This window comes from Eriocheir sinensis, chromosome 6, assembly GCF_024679095.1.
Source record: "Eriocheir sinensis breed Jianghai 21 chromosome 6, ASM2467909v1, whole genome shotgun sequence".
Classification (NCBI taxonomy): Eukaryota; Metazoa; Arthropoda; class Malacostraca; order Decapoda; family Varunidae; genus Eriocheir; species Eriocheir sinensis.
In genome coordinates, this window is record NC_066514.1 from 24,445,454 (window position 1) to 24,452,953 (window position 7,500).

The window sequence follows — 7,500 nt, forward strand, 5'->3', positions numbered from 1 at the left end:
GGTAAACCCGGAGAGGCGCTTACTGTGTGTGGGCTGACGATGTTGTTTTGATGGGACGATATGGATTGGATGGGCGGGGCGGGGCGGGGCGGGTGAAGCGTTGTGCTGCGGGTCGGTGTGGGGAGTGCCAGGCCGGGACGGGACAAGACAGTCAGGAGCACCGGGGCGGGGCGGGGGGAAGGGCGGGTGCCTGCACCGGTCGCCGCTGTATATTCCGCTCTTGCCATGAGGGTCATCGGCTTCCCATAATCCATACCTACTCCGCGCCATGAAGAAAACCTCTTTAGATATTTACAGCAATTTGTTCCGCGCGGCAGCCGGCCGTCCCATCGCCTCGCTGTGTCTGTGTGTGTGTGTTGCCGCGTGCCGGCACGAGGCCTGAGCAGCGCCGGGCGTGGGTGGGTGTGCTGCTGCTGGCCCGCCCCGACAGGCTGGGCGCTCCTGGTGGCGGTGGTGGTGGTGGTGTGGCTCAGCCCGGCGGCGGCCGCCTGGGGGCGTGGCGTGGCCTGGAAGAGGGAGCCGCGGCGGTGCCTGGCGGCGTGAGGGCGGCAGCCATTCCGGGTGGTGGTGTTGAGGGGCGCCGCCAGCCCTGACCTGCCCCCGCCGCTGCCCGGGTCTGGCCGCGCCCTGACCGCCCCGCCCCTCCAGCCTGTGGTGCCCCGGGCGTCAGGTGAGCCCAGGGGAGTGAGCCAGCCCGCCGCGCCGCCCATGTGTGCCCCGCCCGCCCCGCGCCGCCCACCTCACTATGCCTGGCCGCGCCCTCCGTGCCACCCAGCGAACGTCCAGTTGAGCCTGCGGGCGTGGCACTGCTAGTGACTCGAGTGACTGGAAGCATTTTAGATGGCCAGAGTGGCGGCCACGGCCAGGGTGAGTCGGCAAGATGATGAAGTACAGTGGCGGCCACCGGCTGCGGCGCCGCAACTCGTGCACGGCGCTGCGGACGCGACCACCGCGCGGCGAGGGGGACCTGATGGCCGCCGCCTGCCGCCCGCCCAGGGTCCGCCGCCTCAGCATTAAGGAAAACTCCCACACCGAGGCCGCGGCGGCGCCCCAGGCGGCGGCCGCCGGGGTGTCACTCATCTGGCCTGGGGCCGTCGTCGGATCCGACACAAACACTCCCTCAACGGCAGCCACGCCCGCCACGCCCGGGCTCGGCGCCGCCGACCCGTCCCTCAGGGTGAGCACGATCCTCAAGAGGTGGAACTCCCACCGGGAGCGGCGCCTCAGCGACTCCCGCACCACGCCCGACCCCCCCGCCCCCCCCGAAACCCCGCCCAGCACCAGGAAGCTCTCGTCATGGTAGGCCGCCGCCCCGCCCGGCCCCGGCGGCCCCTGTGTCCTGCTCTGCCTGTGTTGCCCTGTGTTGTGTTGTCCTGACCCTGTGTTGCCTCAGTGTTTTGTTGTCCTGACCCTGTGTTGCCCTGTGTTGTGTTGTCCTGACCCTGTGTTGCCTCAGTGTTGTGTTGTCCTGACCCTGTGTTGCCTCAGTGTTGTGTTGTCCTGACCCTGTGTTGCCCTGTGTTGTGTTGTCCTGACCCTGTGTTGCCTCAGTGTTGTGTTGTCCTGACCCTGTGTTGCCCTGTGTTGTGTTGTCCTGACCCTGTGTTGCCTCAGTGTTGTGTTGTCCTGACCCTGTGTTGCCCTGTGTTGTGTTGTCCTGACCCTGTGTTGCCTCAGTGTTGTGTTGTCCTGACCCTGTGTTGCCTCAGTGTTGTGTTGTCCTGACCCTGTGTTGCCTCAGTGTTGTGTTGTCCTGACCCTGTGTTGCCTCAGTGTTGTGTTGTCCTGACCCTGTGTTGCCTCAGTGTTGTGTTGTCCTGACCCTGTGTTGCCTCAGTGTTGTGTTGTCCTGACCCTGTGTTGCCCTGTGTTGTGTTGTCCTGACCCTGTGTTGCCTTAGGGCCGTGTTAGCCTGCTGCCTTGCCTATGTGTTGTCCTGACCCTGTGTTGCCTCAGTGTTGTGTTGTCCTGACCCTGTGTTGCCTTAGTGTTGTGTTGTCCTGACCCTGTGTTGCCTTAGTGTTGTGTTGTCCTGACCCTGTGTTGCCTCAGTGTTTTGTTGTCCTGACCCTGTGTTGCCTCAGTGTTGTGTTGTCCTGACCCTGTGTTGCCTCAGTGTTGTGTTGTCCTGACCCTGTGTTGCCCTGTGTTGTGTTGTCCTGACCCTGTGTTGCCTCAGTGTTGTGTTGTCCTGACCCTGTGTTGCCTCAGTGTTGTGTTGTCCTGACCCTGTGTTGCCTCAGTGTTTTGTTGTCCTGACCCTGTGTTGCCTCAGTGTTGTGTTGTCCTGACCCTGTGTTGCCTCAGTGTTGTGTTGTCCTGACCCTGTGTTGCCTCAGTGTTGTGTTGTCCTGACCCTGTGTTGCCTTAGTGTTGTGTTGTCCTGACCCTGTGTTGCCTTAGTGTTGTGTTGTCCTGACCCTGTGTTGCCTCAGTGTTTTGTTGTCCTGACCCTGTGTTGCCCTGTGTTGTGTTGTCCTGACCCTGTGTTGCCTCAGTGTTGTGTTGTCCTGACCCTGTGTTGCCTCAGTGTTGTGTTGTCCTGACCCTGTGTTGCCTTAGTGTTGTGTTGTCCTGACCCTGTGTTGCCCTGTGTTGTGTTGTCCTGACCCTGTGTTGCCTCAGTGTTGTGTTGTCCTGACCCTGTGTTGCCTCAGTGTTGTGTTGTCCTGACCCTGTGTTGCCTCAGTGTTGTGTTGTCCTGACCCTGTGTTGCCTCAGTGTTGTGTTGTCCTGACCCTGTGTTGCCTCAGTGTTGTGTTGTCCTGACCCTGTGTTGCCTCAGTGTTGTGTTGTCCTGACCCTGTGTTGCCCTGTGTTGTGTTGTCCTGACCCTGTGTTGCCTCAGTGTTGTGTTGTCCTGACCCTGTGTTGCCCTGTGTTGTGTTGTCCTGACCCTGTGTTGCCCTGTGTTGTGTTGTCCTGACCCTGTGTTGCCTCAGTGTTGTGTTGTCCTGACCCTGTGTTGCCTCAGTGTTGTGTTGTCCTGACCCTGTGTTGCCCTGTGTTGTGTTGTCCTGACCCTGTGTTGCCTCAGTGTTGTGTTGTCCTGACCCTGTGTTGCCTCAGTGTTGTGTTGTCCTGACCCTGTGTTGCCCTGTGTTGTGTTGTCCTGACCCTGTGTTGCCCTGTGTTGTGTTGTCCTGACCCTGTGTTGCCTCAGTGTTGTGTTGTCCTGACCCTGTGTTGCCTCAGTGTTGTGTTGTCCTGACCCTGTGTTGCCTCAGTGTTGTGTTGTCCTGACCCTGTGTTGCCCTGTGTTGTGTTGTCCTGACCCTGTGTTGCCTCAGTGTTGTGTTGTCCTGACCCTGTGTTGCCCTGTGTTGTGTTGTCCTGACCCTGTGTTGCCTCAGTGTTGTGTTGTCCTGACCCTGTGTTGCCCTGTGTTGTGTTGTCCTGACCCTGTGTTGCCTCAGTGTTGTGTTGTCCTGACCCTGTGTTGCCTTAGTCTTGTGTTGTCCTGACCCTGTGTTGCCTTAGGGCCGTGTTAGCCTGCTGCCTTGCCTATGTGTTGTCCTGACCCTGTGTTGCTTCAGTGTTGTGTTCTGCCTTGTGTTGCATCAGTGTTGTGTTGTCCAGCCTGTGTTGACCCTGCCCGCCGCCCCGTGCAGTGCCCCGCCCCTCGCCGCCACAGCTGCGGCACCGCTCCCCACGCTGTTTGTTTTGCCTTCCTTGTGTTGTGATCACCGCCCCCCGCCCTGCCCCCACCCCGTCCCACGCCTTCACCTACGCCCAGCCCCTTCCACGCCCCCATCTCCGCTACATAACGCGTTTCGTAACACGTACGCACTTACTCTCCCTCGCTTCCTCTCTCTTCCTTCCTCCCGCTCCATCCTCCTCAGGGCCCTGCGTCGTCTCCCTTCCTTCCTCTCACCCGTTGACCTCTCCTCCCTCCCTCCCTCCCGCCGTTATTAAGCCGCCTCCTCCACTCGCCCACTTCCTCTCCTCCTCCTCCATCATTTTTCCTTTTTATTTGTCTTCCTCGCCCCGTGGGTCGTTGGCTCCCTCGCCCCACTTCGCGCCCCTCCACTCCCGCCCAATTAATCACCCTTCCACTAATTTGCCTTCCTCCTCCTCCTCCTCCTCCTCCATTTCTACCCTACTACTATTTTTTTTTTTTGTATTTCCTTCTCCATTACTACTACTATCTCCTCCTCCTCCTCCTCCTCCTCCTCCTCCTCCTCCTCCTCCTCCTCGCCACCTGAGGCTCTCCAAACACTCCTCTGCACGTTCGATGTAAGCTGAACTGCCTCCTCCTCCTCCTCCTCCTCCTCTTCCTCCTCCTCCTCCTCCTTCATCGGGGCAGCTGTTAGAGAGAATTTGACCCTCGCGTGCATCGTTTAAAGCTTTCTCTCTCTCTCTCTCTCTCTCTCTCTCTCTCTCTCTCTCTCTCTCTCTCTCTCTCTCTCTCTCTCTCTCTCTCTCTCTCTCTCTCTCTCCCCACTAAATAGAAGAGAAATAAAATGAAAAGAAAAAAAAATGAATATATGAAGATTAATTATAATGAAAATAAGAAAATGTGTCTTAGAGAGAGAAATAAAATGAAAAATAAATGAAAAAAATGTTATATATTAAAAAAAGGATGTCATATTGAGAGAAACCAAGACCGTTTTCAAAGAGGAAACTTGAGGGAAAACATGAACGAAAATGAAAGAGGAAAATTATATTAAAACGAAGACGAAAAAAACATTGACAAATTAAAAAGATGCTCAGGTGGTCAAGCTGATTTATTGGTGACGTGAAAATGATAGAGGATAATTAAAAGGAAGATGAGAAAAAAATCGACAAATTCAAAAAAATGCTCAGGTGTTCAAATTTATTTATTGGTGACGTGCAGGTGTGGGAGGGAGATGAGATGTGGATGCTGAGTGCAGAGATGTGGATGCTGAGTACAGGGATGTGGATGCTGAGTGCAGAGATGAGATTGCTGAGTACAGAGATGTGGATGTTGTGTGGAGCGATGTGTGGAGTGCTATTAGCGTGGGATAACATAGGAATTAGGATCGACGGGGGAAAGAGAGAAAGAGGAACACTGAAGGAAAAAGGACAAAGGAAAAGAGAGAAGGGAAACTTAGAAGGATGGAGAAGAGAGGAGGGACAAAGGAACATTTTCTTTAAACATTTCCACACCCAAGCACACACACACACACACACACACACACACACACACACACACACACACACACATTAGACAAGGCTTTCTTAGGACTTATGGGCATTTCCTTGGGTAGTAGTTTCATACCCTCTGTACCAGGACCGTGAACAAGCACTTACAATAACCTCATAAGCCCTGGAAACAGCTGATATGGCCGGCGGAATCTGAGAATACCAACCACAGGGACGAGCAGGGGGCGATAGCGACCACTCCACGGGGCACCAGACATCCACTCCTCGGGGCCACGACACCACAGCGGCTGACACACGTATTATCGGAAACCACCCGCCGAGGACAGTGTGGAGGCCGAGGACATTGGAAAGCGGCGTGGGGCGGGATGGCGGCGCTGGGACGGGGGGGGACGAGGGAAAGTAGTGCTCGATTCTGCTGTTCCGGCGCATGGGAGGCTGAGGCGAGCAGGATCCTGAGGCGACAAGGGATCAGACACCTTTCCTAAGCGATGATATAACGTACTGGACTTCGATTACGAGAAAGAAAAAGGATCAGATGTTTGGGTTCAACGATATGCGACATTGAACCACTTCGCTGAGACAAGGGGATCAGAAACCTTTCCTAACTTAGTGGACTTTGGTTATGACATTAAGTGAAAGGATTAGACTCCCTTATCAGAGGTTTGGGTTCAACGATATGCAGACTCTGAGCCACTTCGCAGAAACAAGGGAATCTGAAACCTTTCCTAAGCGATGATATAATGTACTGGACTTCGGTTTTGACACTAAGAGAAAGGATTAGACCCCATCAGATAGCTTGGATCCCTCGATATGTAGAATCCAAGCCACACAGCTGAGAAGAAGAATCCGAAACCTTTCTTAAACAATAATATAACCTAGTGGACTTCGATTATGAGATTAAGACAAAAAGAAAAAGGATTCAACCCCATATTAGATACTTTGGTCCCATGATATGCAGATCTCAAACCACACTCAGACAAGGAATCAGAAACCTTTCCTAAGCAATATTATAAACTACTGAACTTCGGTTAAGACATTAAGACAAAGAAGAAAAGGATTTGACTCCCTCTTAGATACTTGAGTCCAACGATATGTAGATTCCGAGCCCACGCTGCTTAGACGAAGGATCAGATACCTTTCCTAAGCGACATGACCTGGATTCCCTAAGACAAACGAGGGTGTGGGAGGCCGAGGCATGCGTGTTCCTGTGGCGAAGGGGGATCAGAAACCTTTCCAATTCTTTTTTTTTTTTTTTTTTTTTTTTTTTTACAACAAAGGAGACAGCTCAAGGGCACACACAAAAAAGGAAACAATAATAATAATAAAAAAAGCCCGCTACTCGCTGCTCCTAAAAAGAATCCAAAGAGGTGGCCGAAAGAGAGGTCAATTTCGGAAGGAGATGTGTCCAGACGCTTTCGGCCCTCACAGCAAACACTTCCAAAGGCCACAAAAGAGATTAGTCGGGTTCTCAAGAGTGGCTTTTCACGTTCATGGTGCAGAAGAATCCCTGTCAAACCATCACCAGGGCCGCTTTCACAGTCTCTATGGGTCGTATCATAAGACATTTCCCCGCCCAAGAACACACATTTGACAAGGCTTTCGTTGGAGTTGTGAGCATTTCCAGGGGTAGTTTTATGACCCTGGTGGTAGTGTGACCCTTCCTCTGTACCGTGAACCTGAAGAAACACATATTTGACAAGGCTTTCCTAGGACTTGTGAGCATTTCCAGGGGTAGTTTTATGACCCTGGTGGTAGTGTGACCCTTCCTCTGTACCGTGAACCTGAAGAAACACTCATTAGACTCCGACTTACCCTCTCTTTGACCTTTAGAAGTAGCTGATGTAAAAAGCGTATGTCTTATGATACCAGTCTAGTTTTCCACGTGAAACTGGTGTATAGGGTAATGGCGGCTGCTGAGGAGGCGAGAGGTGTTGAGAGCGAGTGCCAAGGTGCGGGACTAGGCCTACCCCGCAGCCGCCACTACCCCATCTGCCAGTTTTACGTGGAAATACTATATCGGCGATCGCCTCCATTGGTAACGATCAAAACAAGCAAAATGACTGTGAGAGCGTCCCTATAGGCTTATGAAACTACTACCAATGGACTTACCAACATCACAACCTCTACGAAAGCCTTACCAAATGTGTGTGTAAGCCTTGAAATGTTTGAAAGTATGGGCCTTTGTGACTTAACTAGCAGAGTCTTTTTTTATGTGACCACTCTGTTTTGTCCATTTCGTTCTCCACCAAAATGTTAGTTAAATGGCTTCTTGTTATTGTTTCTGATGGGGTGATATTTTTTTTCCCTTTCTGTGGGTTTCCTTTCCTCTCTCATCTCATTATATACCTTTCCATTCCTCTCCTACTAATACAA